A 14,206-nucleotide genomic window follows, 5' to 3' on the forward strand; every position below is an offset into this window, starting at 1 on the left:
ACTCCACTTACTGTTGACCGGGGCAGCTCTAGCAGGGCAGAAGTTTGACGAACTGACTTGATGGAAAGGTGGCATGCTATGACGGTGCCATGGTGAAAGTCACTGAGCTCTTCAGTAAGGCCATTTGACTGACAATGTTTGTCTATGGAGATTGCATGGCAGTGTGCAAAATTTTATAGCCGAATCCGCTAAGTTGAAGGGGTATCCACTTACTTTTGTATAAATAGTGAATATAGGGAGTACCAGTACCAATTCGATGTGTAAGTACTAGAGGTCGACCGATTAATCGGAATGACCGATTAATTAGGGCCGATTTCAAGTTTTCATAACCATCGGTAATCGACATTTTTGGACACCGATCATGGCCAATTACATTGCACTCCACGAGGAGACTGCGTGGCAGGCTGACTACCTGTTATGAGAGTGCAGCAAGGAGCCAAGGTAAGGTGCTAGCTAGCATTAAACGTATCTTATAAAAAAAACGATCAATCTTAACATAATCACTAGTTAACTACACATGGTTGATGATATTACTAGTTTATCTAGCTTGTCCTGCATTGCATATAATCGATGCGGTGCCTGTTAACTTATCATTGACTCATGGCCTACTTCGCCAAATGGGTGATTTAACAAGCGCATTCGCGAAAAAAAGCACCTGTCGCACCAATGTGTACCTAACCATAAACATCAACGCCTTTCTTAAAATCAATACACAAGTATATATTTTTAAACCTGCATATTTAGTTAATATTGTCTGCTAACATTAATTTCTTTTAACTAGGGAAATTGTGTCACTTCTCTTGCGTTCTGTGCAACAGAGTCAGGGTATATGCAGCAGTTTGGGCCGCCTGGCTCGTTGTGAACTGTGTGAAGACTATTTCTTCCTAACAAAGACAGGCAACTTCGCCAAACGGGGGATGATTTAACAAATCGCATTTGTGAAAAAAGCACAATCGTTGCACGAATGTACCTAACCATAAACATCAATGCCTTTCTTAAAATCAATACACAGAAGTATATTTTTTTTAAACCTGCATATTTAGTTAAAAGAAATCCAGGTTAGCAGGCAATATAAAACTAGGGAAATTGTGTCACTTCGCTTGCGTTCATTGCACGCAGAGTCAGGGTATATGCAACAGTTTGGGCCGCCTGGCTCGTTGCGAACTAATTTGCCAGACTTTTACGTAATTATGACATAACATTGAAGGTTTTGCAATGTAACAGGAATATTTAGACTTATGGATGCCACACGTTAGATAAAATACGGAACGGTTCCGTATTTCACTGAAAGAATAAATGTTTTGTTTTTGAAATGATAGTTTTCGGATTTGACCATATTGATGACCTAAGGCTCGTATTTCTGTGTGTTATTATGTTATAATTAAGTCTATGATTTGATAGAGCAGTCTGACTGAGTGGTGGCAGGAAGCAGCAGGCTCGTAAGCATTCATTCAAACAGCACTTTGTGCGTTTGCCAGCAGCTCTTCACTGTGCTTCAAGCATTGAGCTGTTTATGACTTCAAGCCTATCAACTCCCGAGATTAGGCTGGTGTAACCGATGTGAAATGGCTAGCTAGTTAGGGGGGTGCGCGCTAATAGCATTTCAATTGGTGACGTCACTCGCTCTGAGACCTTGAAGTAGTTGTTCCCCTTGCTCTGCAAGGGCCGCGGCTTTTGTGGAGCGATGGGTAACGATGCTTCGAGGGTGGCTGTTGTCGATGTGTTCCTGGTTCGAGCCCAGGTAGGGGCGAGGAGAGGGACGGAAGCTATACTGTTACACTGGCAATACTAAAGTCCTTATAAGAACATCCAATAGTCAAAGGTATATGAAATACAAATGGTATAGAGTGAAATAGTCCTATAATTCCTATAATAACTACAACTTCTTACCTGGGAATATTGAAGACTCATGTTAAAAGGAACCACTAGCTTTCATATGTTCTCATGTTCTGAGCAAGGAACTTAAACGTTAGCTTTTTTACATGGCACATATTGCACTTTGTTTTTGCATTATTGAAACCAAATTGAACATGTTTCATTATTTATTTAAGACTAAATACATTTTATTGATGTATTATTGTCACGTAGAGTAGGCCAGAAGGCTAAATTGGAAAACCTAACCTCTATAAAAAATAAAAAGATGGCGGAGCCGCAAAAGTTCTTCTGTGCAAAGGTGTTTATTTACATAGTGATTCCGGAACAAAAACAACAGCACTGCCATCAAACATATATCTTATGGCTCAAAGCTGCCCCACCCACAGCTCAATCCAAAATGCCTCTCAATGAACTGAAAGAGAGGCTCCTTTTGTAGGGGTAGCCCCTCCCCTCAGAACAATTAACACTAATTAATTAAGCAATTACCTATTCAACCTACAGTTTCCATTTATCTAAACATACCAAAATATATACATTGCAACACGTTTATGAAACATCACAATATAACATTTACAAAATTATATCACTACTGACAGTGTCAACCAACATGCCCATTTACATTAATGAGCCATTCCGGACAGGCACTACAAAGTCAGCCCAATTCCCTTAGCTCGGGTCCTTATCCAGCATACCCCGAAGCTACAGCGATGGAGAGAGAGAGGAACAGAACAAACAACGCGCTCATCCATAACATCTAAATATAATAAATATTGCTTATATTAAATATGAACACTGGTCTGTTTATTTCTTTATACCATAACCGGTTACAGACGTAAGTGTGAAATGTATGTACTAAGATAGAGAAGTTAACTTGTGTGTCGACCCACATTGTTAACTTATCTGATAATGGAGCAGGGAGGAGTGATGAATGTGTGAGTGCGTTAAAGTACCAAATGCTGCCCGCGGCCAGTGACGGACTTCTACGTCACAATTATATTAAGTAAAAATAAGTATTCATTGTTCATTCAGTATTGTTGTAATTGTCATTGTTACAAATATATGTATAACAATCGACCGATTAATCGCTATCGGTTTTTTTTGGTCCTCCAATAATCGGTATCGGCATTGAAAAATCATAATCGGTCGACCTCTAGTCGTGATGCCTCCCCCTTGGCATCTCTGTGACCTACCTTTTCTTCTGCTTCTGCCTTTGCATTGCTTGCTCTTTGGAATTTTAGGCTGGGTGTCTAAAGCACTTTGTGACAACTGAAAATGTAAAAAGGGCTTTATAAAATACATTTGATCTGCAGCAGGAGCCGAGCCCATGGCTCATTTAATTTGTGATTGACTTCGCTTTAATCTGAAAGAAGCATACGAGAAATGAATGCAGTTAGGTGAAAACTTATGGTGAAGGGGGGAGGCAAATTATATATATATTTTTTTAGTTTGGATATTACTCACAATGATGCAGTAGGTAGCCATTGTTTCCACAAGCCCTCCCCCAACCTCACTTTCTTACTGTTTCCATAATTCTCCTGTCTCTCACTTCCCCAATGATCTTTTTTACTTTCTCCCTCCTTTCCTTCCCCTCTACTTTTGTGCTATTTTATTGCCCGGCCACTTGGTTTCCAGTGGTGGACAAAGCGTTCTCTCACATAAGAAGTTAAAATAAAAGTGTCATTCAGTATTGTTGTAAATGTCATAATTACAAATATATATTTTTTTTTTAATTGGCCGATTAATCAGTATCGGCTTTTTTTGGTCCTCCAATAATCGGTATCGGTATTGGCGTTGAAAAATCATAATCAGTCGACCTCTAGTAGGTACGAGGTAATTTAGGTAACTATGTACTGTACACATAGGTAGGGGTAACGTGTCTAGGCAACAGGATATGTAGTGAGTTTGAGTGTGTGTGTGCGTGTTTGGCGTCAGTATGCGTGTGTGTGTGTGTGTGTGTGTGTGTGTGTGTGTGTGTGTTTTGGGTTGTCAGGGTAAGTATGTGTGAGTGACTGTGTAGAGTTCAGTGTGTGCGCATAGAGTCAGTGCAAGAGTTATTGCAAGAAAAGGGTCAATGCAGGTAGTCCGGGTAGCCATTTGATTAGCTATTTAGTGGCCTTGTTTAGAAGTCTTATGGCTTGGGGGTAGAAGCTGTTCAGGGTTCTGCTGGTTCCAGACTTGGTGCATTGGTACCGCTTGCCGTGCATTATCAGAGAGAACAATCTATGGCTTGGGTGGCTAGAGTCTTTGACAAGTTTTTGGACCTTCCTCTGACACTACCTGGTATAGAGATCCATCACAAAGTCCAATTTTCTGTTGTTTGTGTGCCTTTCACTTCCTCTCTCATTTCTTTTCCCTTTCTTCTCTCTTGAGTAGGTGTGCTATTATTGGCCTGTCTATTAACCAGTTAAAATGGAGCATTGATTATTTGTAAAAACACAAGTTCAAATAAGCATTGCACAAGAAGAACAGATGACGCCATGCCTACCTGCACACACTTAGGAAAATGGGGGCAGTTATTGACCAATTGATTTTGTATGTCTTTTCCCCCTGGAAAGACCTTGACTGTAACGTTAACTCCTCTCTCCCTCCCACCACCATCACCATCACTAGCACCTAACTGTGTCCTCAATCTCCCCATGCCAGAGAGGAATCCATTCCCAGGCCCCAGAACGCAACTTTTCTGCCAGCAGTGTTATATATTTGGCTTTCCATTTCACTTTAATAGCGAAAACATTTGTAACATTATTTTACAACCCCCCGACACCATTAGAGAAGCCTGTTGTCATTTGGATTATTAATGAAAAACTATTTTGTGCTTACTTACATTTCCCGCTTATTTTCCCCCAGTGCAACCTGCAGCAGATTCGGTTTATTTCGAAAGCCTTAAAGCCATTTCTTTATGTCTATGGGTCACTCCTCTCGATTGAGTTGGCATTGAAATGCTGCTGTGGGGGAGAGCTATGGAGAGGGAGACAGATAGATGGAGGTTGCAGTAAGAAGAAGGTAAGGGAGGGATGAAAAGGACACTTAAGACCATGGGAGCAGGACAAGAGCCACAGAATAGATAGAGTGAGAAAGTAGTGAGAGAGGGGGATGAAGGAAGGGTAGGATGAAGGCAATAAGAAAAATAAAGTAAAGAGGGGGTATTTTGAGAAGGCACAAAGAAGACAGGAGGATGGTCAACAGAGAGAGGTCAGAAAAGAGGGAAAGGTTATGAAGAAAAATAATGTGAAATGAAGAAACAACTCACTAGAAAAGGAAGAGAAACAGGAAAATGATAGAGAGAAATACAGCTACTATAAAAAAAAAATAAGAGTAGGACAACAGAGAGGGGTTTATACAATGGGGCACAGGAAATTATGGGGCACATTTAAGATACAAAGATTACATGTTGAGGAAACACTGGGATATATTTAAGATGACTTTCATATTCCAGTGACCAAAATGTTAAATTGTCACTTTGACAGGATATTTGGTGTTTTATGAATGTATCATTGAAAGACTTTGTTGGGTTTCATTCGTGTCCATATGAGGAAAAAAACTGACAGCACAAACATATAAAAATAAAGATCCTCAGTCATGGCTTCACGATGGGGCCAGACAAAGCAGTCTATACACTTCCCTATAGAGGATGCATCCATACTCATTATCCTATACTGTACGGAATGAATCTGAATGCCCCCCCACACACACTTGCTCAGGGTTTGGTCTGTATTTTATGTGTTTATACAGTGACCATAATAAATTGTGGTGTGGCGTAGCAGGTTTGTCACTGTCACAGGTAAATTACGTAATTAATGATTGCGTAGGGGAGCGGATAGAGGCAGGAGAGTTAGCTTTTAAACATCTCTCCAGCTCACTGGCTTTGGGGAGGCCCAGCTGGACATAGCCAGGGAATCGATCAGAGGTCAGGGGTCAGTCAAGCCTCCTATTAGGCCGGGCCGCTCCCATCATTGCCTGACTAACGATGCCTGCAGCAGCCTGGACTGGGGCTGAGCCTGGGTTAGGGCTGGGGCTTGGACAGGGCTGAGTATGAGACTAGGGCAGGGGCTGGGGCTGAGCCTGGGTTAGGGCTGGGGCTTGGACAGGGCTGAGTATGAGACTAGGGCAGGGGCTGGGGCTGAGCCTGGGTTAGGGCTGGGGCTTGGACAGGGCTGAATATGAGACTAGGGCAGGTGCTGGGGCTGGGGCTGAGCCTGGGTTAGGGTTGGGGCTTGGGCATAGCGTTAGAGCTAGTTATTCCGGGTTACGTGGTTGTAAAAAACTGCAGGGCCTATATGAATGTTGATGGTTTTTATATGGAAAGGTTTGATGTTTCAAAAATCCCAGCATGACAGCGTCTACAGGTTAAGGCCCTTGGGCAAACTTCATGAGTCATTGGATAGAATAGAACAGAAACCAGCAGGGGAGCATGGGAAATCGTTTCCAGTCAAGATTGGCTTTGATCAATACACTCAAAGGGCAGAGTCCTCATTAATCTACAACTTCCCTCACATTAGGAACACTGTCTAATTCAGACTACTCTTTCTTTACCTAGCCTGACTCAATGACCACTCCACTCAAACCATTTAGTGATCCCCACAAAACTGTTAATTTAAAGTGTAGTTATCTTCTACCAGGAAGGTAAGTGAATAGGACGTACATTGCAGGCTATACTAACCATAACGGTAACCTGTTTCATGTTACTTCCAAATGTTTATTTCCCTGAAGTAACACAACAATATATCAAACTCTAAAAATCAAGGTACACCCATTTTTAAAATCTTAATTTATCAGTGAAACACAGACTTTGCCCATTATATATGACCAAGAAACGAGGATTTGTGCGATGAATCCATTTAATCCAAAGGGAGAACATCAGCCTCCTTTTGTTTTGAGCAGTGTAGCCGACATGTTACAAGCTGCTGCTTCACATGTGACCAGAAACCAGCAGAGCACTAGTGTTTAAGGATGTGCCAGTGGATACACTATATTATCCTCCTATGGACAGGCTAATCCGTTACAACCCTTCTTGCGGTGCGAGTGAAATGCTCGTATTAGGGCGACTGTGCATTCAGAGGCATCATTCAGGACAATGAGCTATAGCCACAGAGTGACAAGCTAGAAAAATGCCCCCACTTTTTAGGCTGTACAAATGACGTTTGGCCACGATAACTCACAACTGGACACTTCATTTAACGTCAGGAACGAGCTGGCCAGTCAAAAGCTATTATACCATCTTCTTTATTTGTGGCCCGTGGTTTTGGTAGTCAGGCTCTCAAATAAATACTGCTAAAATGCCACTTCAGTCCAAAATATTGTCCAATTCTTTCTCTGACTTGTCTGGATCCGGATGGCAACCTGTTTCTGATGTTAGAAGCCTTTAAGAGTCATGTGGTCAGGCACCAGAACATCAGTCAGTCCCAAACAACATCACAAGTAATAGGATATGCAAAACAATAGATGTGACCAGTAGTGGTTCCCTGAGGCTCCGCCCTCACCAAAGCCCAATAGTCAAATTAATTGATTACGAACTTAATCACTTGCCTATAAAGAAGAAATGGCTTTGAATATATTTAAAGAATGACAGTCTTTCAAGAGTAACTGTACAATTTGATGACAGTCTATTTGATTGTTTTCACTATTTCAATCCCGTGACAAATCAGACAGAGCCGAACTGGGCTATCACGGGTGAAGTGTAAATTCTTCTAGTGGGGCCTTAAATGCGGTAATAAGGCAGTCACAGGAACATTCCGACTTCAGACTTCTTAAGGTGACAGCGGCTTTATCGCGCGTCGCCTCATAAAGTCACATCAACGCTGTTCACCACTATTATGAAATGTCTGTTTAACATGCGTCTGTGTCGCTGTGTCTGTGATGGGTGTTACGGATAAAGGCCTGAAACACAAAAGGAGCAGAAATATGAAGTCTCAGGATTACATGATACATAATATTTTATAAAGGATAAATTGCTGTGTGTTTAGATGAGACAAAAATAAGCTCTTTCACTGTCATAGAAGTGTCACATTTCTCTTTTCACTCATTACCCCTCCCAAAGCCTTGGCAGCCTTGGTCAATAAAATGTCTGTCTGTCCACTGAGTTGCTACATCTATTAAAAGATGAAAGTTTGTCTTTGGAGAAAAGACAATTTAGTAAGAACTGTGGTGAGAGAATTCTCTATAATCAAGGAAATTATTGAAGGAAATGGGGGTTTTGATGTGCTTATATTAAATCTAATCCGTCCTTTGTGCAGATATAGACTGCTCCAAATCTTACCAATCGGGGGCTTCACAGTAGCTTTGTGAAAGGCCACTTGTTTTGTTCCCTGTATAATTGGGGGGTGTCTCATTGCTGCGTTAAAAGAAGCAGGGTGGAGGGAGGGCCAGCCTTGTTTGCCAATGTAAAGTGTGATCCAGATAATAACATTCTCATTAAAGGCGGCAATTACATTAATTACAGTGGCGCGAGGCATGGCTGCAAGGAAATTAAGTGGTGAAGGAAAAGAAAAGCTTAATATATACCTCCTTTATCCTATTCCCCATCTCTTCAGCCTTTTTCAAATGTACCACGCAGAGCGAGGGATCTCAAGAAAGGCATAGTCTCGCTACTAAAAGAATAAATCCCGTCAAAGTCCCCCTTCACCTTTCTGCCATAGTGACAGCTCTGGCTATCGTTACTATGGCTGCACTTGTCATGGATTAAAAAGCCTTTCTTTGAGGCTAATGTCCAATGCAGCTTTTACAAGAGCCCAACATATGACTGAAGTCTTAGAAAACTGCTTAGGGGCCTTCTCAAATTAAATCCCAATTTATTTCAGGAGGAGGGAATTACTTGTTTCATGTTCTATAAAACCACAAACAGAACATAAACTGGGCCGTTGTGAAGAGAAGAAAGTCTTTTCATCCAGCCCTTTTAAATGTGAATTAGGGCAAGTGGATAACTCTTCAACCTCCTCAAAGGCAGGTGTTGTCCCTAGGCCTGTTTCACCCTACCTATATGTGACAGACAGTAGACAAATTCAAACACAGAAACACAATTTGACATAATTTGACAAAATGACTGATTTTTAATATAGTTTTTTTTGCAAACGTCTATGACTATAGTGCTTTATAAAACACTAAACTATGTCAATTAGCATGTTAAATCAAATTGTGTTGTTAAAGTTGCTCATTTACCTAATCAACTAATCAGTAGCAGTGGCCTGGCACACAATGCTATAAGCTACATTATCAGTTGTCATCATACAGTTCATTCAATAAACTATAAGTATTCCTGGAGCATATGAAGTTATTCCCATTTAGTTTTCCAATGTTACCAAGTGCCTGGCCTAAGTATTAATGGATATAAATGTCAACCTAGGCATCAGTGTAGACCTGCTCTAAACCTCATTAATACACAATGACCTTTACTATACAGCCTACACTACATCATAGTGGGCATATCATTAATTTGAAATGAACATGAATTTGGCTAATCATTCTCCCTGTGAATAACTTTAGTAGGCCATGTGCAGTGCTAGGCCTAGTAGGCCTAGCACTCAGTATAGCCTGCCTACCACTCCGCAAACTGGGCATGAAGGTGACCATTTCTGGAAACTAGTCCAAAATACACTTCTTACTTTAATTTTCAGGAATAGGTTTATGAAAGTGCGACAATACGGGCTTGCACTCATTGTAGAAATACTGCTATAATGCATTCCTTGTAGTTTATTGATTGTTATCTTGCGCTGTCACGTATAATTTAAGTTGCCTATTTATTCAAGTTCAGATAAGAGCTCGCATTTGTAGCTTGTGTCAATGTGCTTAGAGCTTCTTTAAATTCATGCTTGGAACAAGTCATTAAATAGTTTATTTTGACCAAAAAAACACGGTTCAGTTTATAACATTTCTTCCTCAATTTACCAATTTTAGAGTCTGGTGTTGTGTGTTCGTCTCGAGAACATGTGCCTGTCTCATGCACTACTTTACCTGTGTAATGCACCCACATTTTTTAGGTTAACATTTTTCAGCTTCATATTCATAATCTCCAGCACCACTCCAACATCAACATTCAGTATGTGAAAATGGCACATTTCTATGCTTTGTAGTAAAAAAAGATAGAGAAATATGTGTTTCCAATGATATTACCAACCAATTTAGTAGACAATCGGTCAAAATCACACGATGCACATCGATGATGTCATTGGAAACACTTATCTTCCTCTATATTTTTATTGACGTTGGGGTGGTGATGGAGATGATAAATATGAAGTTGAAAAATTGTGTCGTTTCCCTTTAATCCATTCTGAAATGTCAGTAACATAGTATTAAGTTTAGTCTTTTGTACAAATTAAAATCCAATTACCATTATTTGTTTATTTAAAATAAATAGTTATTGTTGGCCTATCTCATTTTGAGGTGTATTTTTGTTTCATGTGTGGATCCACCTAGTCATTGGTGGACTATATCCTATCGGACTACTGTTTCAGTTCATTTGCTCATGTTAGTCGAGAACGCTGGATGTGTAGGCCTATAAAAAAACATCCTGTTGATTTAGCTCTCAGGTATTAGTATATTAATACCTAGGCCTACCTAATAATAGTATGAGTATAGACTAAGCTGTCTGGGTTTTTTTTTGCAGTTTTTGCAGTGTTTAAGCATTTTGCCCTATCCGTTAGGTAAGTAGCCTAGCAATAAACAAGTAAGCAAAATCCTACTACACCAGCTCTGACGCTCGTTGGATGTGGCAGGGCTTGCAAACAATCACGGGTTACAAAGGGAAACCCAGCCACGAGCGAAATGCCTTCTATGCACGCTTCGAGGCAAGCAACACTGAACCATGCATGAGAGCACCAGTTGTTCCGGATGACTGTGTGATCACACTCTCCATAGCCGATGTGAGTAAGACCTTTAAACAGGTTAACATTCGCAAGGCCGCAGGGACAGACACATTAGCAGTACGCGTACTCAGAGCATGCACAGATCAGCTGGCAAGTGTCTTCACTGATATTTTCAACCTCTCCCTGACCCAGTCTCTCCCTACATGTTTCAAGCACACCAACATAGTCCCTGTGCTCAAGAACGCCAAGGTAACCTATCTAAATTACTATCACTCATCAGCCACACTGAGCCTCAACATGGGGGCCCCTCAAGGGAGTGTTCTTTGTCCCCTCCTGTACTCCCTGTTCACCCACAACCGCGTAGCCACACGACTCCAACACCATCATTAAGTTTGCAGACGGCACGACAGTGGTAGCCTGATCACCGATGACGATGAGATGACAGTGTGGTGCCAGGACAACAACCTCTCCATCAACATAAGCAAGGCAAAGGAGCTGGTCGTGGACTACAGGAAATCGACGGGGCTGTAGTGGAGCGGGTCGAGAGCTCAAAGTTCCTCAGTGTCCACATCACTAAGGACCAATCATGGTCCAAACACAATAACACAGTCGTGAAGAGGGCACGACAACGCCTCTTCCCCCTCAGGAGGCTGAAAAGATTTGGCATAGGCCCTCAAATCCTCAAAAAGTTATACAGCTGGACCATTGAGAGCATCTTGACTGGCTGCATCACTGGTTGGTATGGCAACTGCTTGGCATCCAACCGTAAGGCGCTAGAGGTGGTACTGTGCAACACCAGTACATCACATCACCAGTACAGTCCAGTACATCACTTGGGCCAAGCTCCCTGCCATCCAGGACCTCTATACCAGGCGTTGTCAGAGAAAGGCCCTAAAAGTTGTCAAAGACTCCAGCCACCCAAGCCATAGACTGTTCTCTCTGCTACCGCACGGCAACCGGTACCAGAGTGCCAAGTATGGGAACTAAAAGGCTCCTGAACAGCTTCTACCACCAAGCCATGAGACTGCTGAACAGTTAATGAAATGGCTACCCTGACTATTTTCATTGACACCCTTCTTTTGCAATGACTCTCCTGCACTGGCTCTATGCACACTCACTAGACTCTACCCACACACTCACATACACACACATGCATATTGATGCCACACACATACTGTACACACACATATACAGTACACAATTTCATACTCTTTCACACTCTTCACATACACTACTGCTACTCTGTTTATTATCTATCCTGATTGTCTAGTCACTTTTACCCTGACCTACATACAGTTGAAGTCGAAAGTTTACATACACCTTGGCCAAATACATTTAAACTCAGTTTTTCACAATTCCTGACATTTAATCCCAGTAAAAATTCCCTATTTTAGGTCAGTTAGGATCACCACTTTATTTTAAGAATGTGAAATGTCAGAATAATAGTAGAGAGAATGAGAATTTATTTCAGCTTTCATTTCTTTCATCACATTCCCAGTGGGTTAGAAGTTTACATACACTCAATAAGTATTTGGTAGCATTACTTTAAAATGTTTAACTTGGGTCAAACGTTTCAGGTAGCCTTCCACAAGCTTCCCACAATAAGTTGGGTGAATTTCGGCCCATTCCTCCTGACAGAGCTGGTGTAACTGAGTCAGGTTTGTAGGCCTCTTTGCTCGCACATGATTTTAACGTGTCTGCCCACAAATTCTCTATGGGATTGAGGTCAGGGCTTTATGATGGCCACTCAAATACCTGGACTTTGTTGTCCTTAAGCCATTTTGCCACAACTTTGGAAGTATGCTTGGGGTCATTGTCCATTTGGAAGACCCATTTGCGACCAAGCTTTAACTTCCTGACTGATGTCTTGAGATTCTGCTTCAATATATCCACATAATTTTCCTCCTTATGATGCCATCTATTTTGTGAAGTGCACCAGTCCGTCCTGTAGCAAAGCACCCCCGTAACATGATGCTGCCACCCCCGTGCTTCACGTTTGGGATGGTGTTCTTCGGCTTGCAAGCGTCCCCCTTTTTCCTCCAAACATAACGATGGTCATTATGGCCAAACAGTTCTATTTTTGTTTCATCAGACCAGAGGACATTTCTCCAAAAAGTACGATATTTGTCCCCTTGTGCAGTTGCAAACCGTAGTCTGGCTTTTTTATTGCGGTTTGGGAGCAGTGGCTTCTTCCTTGCTGAGCGGCCTTTCAGGTTATGTCGATATAGGACTTGTTTTACTGTGGATATAGATACTTTTGTACCTGTTTCCCCCAGCATCTTCACAAGGTCCTTTGCTGTTGTTCTGGGATTGATTTGCACTTTTCACACCAAAGTACGTTCATCTCTAGGAGACAGAACGCATCTCCTTCCTGAGCGGTATGACGGCTGCATGGTCCCATGGTGTTTATACTTGCGTACTATTGTTTGTACAGATGAACGTGGTACCTTCAGGCGTTTGGAAAATGCTCCCAAGGATGAACCAGACTTGTGGAGGTCTACATTTTTTGTTGTTGAGGTCTTGGCTGATTTCTTTTGATTTTCCCATGATGTCAAGCAAACAGGCACTGAGTTTGACGGTAGGCCTTGAAATACATCCACAGGTACACCTCCAATTGACTCAAATGATGTCAATTAGCCTATCAGAAGCTTCTAAAGCCATGGCATCATTTTCGGGAATTTTCCAAGCTGTTTAAAGGCACAGTCAACTTAGTGTAAGTAAACTTCTGACCCACTGGAATTGTGATACAGTGAATTATAAGTGAAATAATATGTCTGTAAACAATTGTTGGAAAAATTACTTGTGTCATGCACAAAGTAGATGTCCTAACCGACTTGCCAAAACTATAGTTTGTTATCAAGAAATTTGTGGAGTGGTTGAAAAACAAGTTTTAATGACTCCAACCTAAGTGTATGTAAACTTCCGACTTCAACTGTATATTACCTCAACCTCTGCACATAGATTCGGTACTGGTACTCCTTGTATCTAGCTTCGTTATTGTTAGTTTATTGTGTTACTATTTCCTTGTTTTATTTGGTAAATATTTCTTACTTTTTAACTGTGCATTGTTGGGAAAGGGCTCATAAGTAAGCATTTCACAGTAAAGTCTACACCTGTTGTATTCGGAAAGTGACAAATACAATTTTGGATTCTTTTAGTACTGTCTTCTTGTCAAATTGAAAACCTTTTTGAAATGACCATTTCTTTTGACATGGAATAACTGGACTGTGTATTTATAAATATCTTCATCACTTCTGCACTGTGGGCCTACAACACTGACTGTAAAATAAAAACATAATTTTTGATCACACTACTAAGTCTGTTGTCCAATTTAAGTGCTGCCAGCCCAACTAACTATGCTGTCGGGTCTTCTTTCGATAAGGCCTATCTGCAAAAACAATCCATGTGGAAGGCTTACAAATGACAGTGCAAAAACAAAAATATTTAGGCCTGAACACATGAAACCCCCTAAACACACAAAAATGTGCTTTATCTTTTCCAAATGACAAATTATTGTCAGTGTGTGTAAATGA

Source organism: Salmo trutta, chromosome 18 (assembly GCF_901001165.1).
Source record: "Salmo trutta chromosome 18, fSalTru1.1, whole genome shotgun sequence".
In the NCBI taxonomy this organism is placed as follows: Eukaryota; Metazoa; Chordata; class Actinopteri; order Salmoniformes; family Salmonidae; genus Salmo; species Salmo trutta.